This window comes from Otolemur garnettii, unplaced genomic scaffold, assembly GCF_000181295.1.
Source record: "Otolemur garnettii isolate 467f Iridium unplaced genomic scaffold, OtoGar3 scaffold00301, whole genome shotgun sequence".
NCBI classification, from domain to species: domain Eukaryota; kingdom Metazoa; phylum Chordata; class Mammalia; order Primates; family Galagidae; genus Otolemur; species Otolemur garnettii.
Genome location: NW_003852696.1, coordinates 406,233 through 408,375, shown reverse-complemented (window position 1 = coordinate 408,375; position 2,143 = coordinate 406,233). Strand labels below are relative to the sequence as shown.

At 52.4% G+C, this 2,143-nt stretch overlaps 1 gene segment (V, D, J or C); it reads left to right on the top strand.

Moving 5' to 3' along the window:
* Positions 1–2,143, top strand: part of LOC100954374 — a 61,312-nt gene that overhangs the window by 578 nt on the left and 58,591 nt on the right.

Sequence of the window (2,143 nt, the reverse complement as noted above, 5' to 3'; positions counted from 1 at the left end):
TAGTAGGTCTGTGGACACAGCCATGAGCAGGGCTTGCCCAGGTCACCTGGACCTGAGATCCCCAGGCTGCCTGTCCCTCCCGTCCTCCAGGGCAGCTCTGCAGAGTGTGGGGCAGGGATGGATTTAGGGTTGGCAGACCCAGCTGTCCCCTTGCCTGTGCTGTGAGTTGATTACAGAGGGTCTGAGTGAAAGGACCGACAGAGGGTGACATCTGAGTGAGCAGGAAAAAGCCTGAGGGTCAAGCAGGGCTCTCAGCTGTGAGTTCGATGCCCTCAGAGCTGTGTCCCTTGGAGGAAGCCTCCTCCTCTGCCACTGAGGCCTCCAGAGCAGCAGAGCAGAGGCAGGGGGAGGGGAAGTCACGTTTTTGCTGGTAGATCCCTGAGGACGCTAAACATTTCTTGTGCATCATGACCGGTCTAGCTCCTCAGTCAAGGTCAGTGTGATGAAGACAGGGCAGTTAAGTAGCAGACCCAGGGGCCTAGGAAGGACGTGGAGGACACAGAGCGAAAGGTGTAAGTGGCGGCTCCCAGAGATGGGAAGGGAGTGGAGATTTCAGGCCAGGTTTTTGAAAGGTGAGGGTAACCTACTTGGGCTGGAGGGCTGGGCAAATTCCATAGCTTGCCAGGAAAGTTAGGGTCCTTTTGTTTATACTTCTCTCTTGGAGGTGGGGCTAATTAGGACCTTTGTCTTAGGAGGAGAGTAAGACGAGAGGGGCAGGGGAAGGGGAAGGGTTTGAGTATGGCTGTGGTAGCCCCCCAACATGGGGCTTCTTAAAGGGAGAAGAAGTGAGATTCTCTATTGTGGCTTAGACCTCAATAGAGAAGGAGGGGGAGACATGCCCTTTTCCCCCTGAAAGTTCTCTGAAATATCGACTAACAATTAAGGCCAATTAATAGGAGATGTTTATTACCAAATACCATGTGCATGGGGAGAATCACAAGAGTGATTACCTGATGGCTCAATGATGGTCAGATTCTTTTTAGAAGGGGGAAGGGAGGATGTGGGGCATGGGTGCAGAAAGTGGGTGCTGGGAGGATGACTAGGTGGGGGAAACAGATTGATTTGTACATTAAGCTGAGACAGGTGCCATGTGTGTTTTAAATGATTTGGGCCGGGTCTGCTTACAAAACAGGGGAGGAAAGAAAGGTGGGGTGGAATGAAGTCAGTTGCCCCCACTCTGATCTCTTGATCAGGTCCGTCCAGTTTCATTAGATGGAGGGAAATCCCCCCCTAATGGTTTCTGATCCTGAGTGGCTTTTAATTCAAAATATTCTCTATGCCTAGAAGTCATCTTTGGGGTGAAATTTTCTTAGTTCCTCAAACAGAGCTTCAGAAATTTCCATAAGCTCCCAAATCCCCTGAGAGGTGGCCAGAGACCCTGCATGTCTCCAGCTCCCAGGTCAGGCTGGTCCTGCTGGTCCCCCAGGTTTGTGTGGATGAGCCCCCTCCAGCCTCCTCACTCAGGCACGGGTGACACTCACCTAAGGAAGGACCCTGCAAGCACAGGTGACCTTGTCCCCTACACTCCTGCGTGATGAGGAGGGGAGATCAGTCCCCTCCTGAGCTTCTGACTTGCATCCTGTCCCAGGTTTCCTTGTCACCTCCCTGGAACGGGACATCTCTGAAGTTCAAGACTGAGGCCATGTGGCCTCCTCCTGTCCCTCCACATGGCACAGTGAGTGCTTGGGAGCATCAGCTCACTGAGGCCACTTGGGAGTCAAGGCTCAGTCCCTGCCTGCTGTCTGTGTCCTCACTCTTGGTCTGCTCAGCAAAGGTAGCTAATATATGATGGACAGCTGGCTCAGTGTCCACATGGGGACAATTCAGGGGTGTCACCTTGGGGTCCCTGCCTCTAGCAATGTTCATCTACTTCCTACTGGTGCAGGGCCGCTCTTTTCATCTTTTGAGACTTTTGCACTTTCCTTCCATCACAGAGTGAAGGACAGCTGAGGTGACCGATTATGAGTTACTGCAGGATGCAAATAATTTGAAGTTGGCCCAGCTGATGTGGGGTCAGGCTCAGTCTGCAACCAGCATTTTTGAGCCCAAAGGGAGGCAGGGTTTTTAGTTATTGAAGACACTTTGCCTCTGTCCCACAGATTACCTTGGCTCCCTGCCCCTCATCTCTCTTCTGGGAACCATC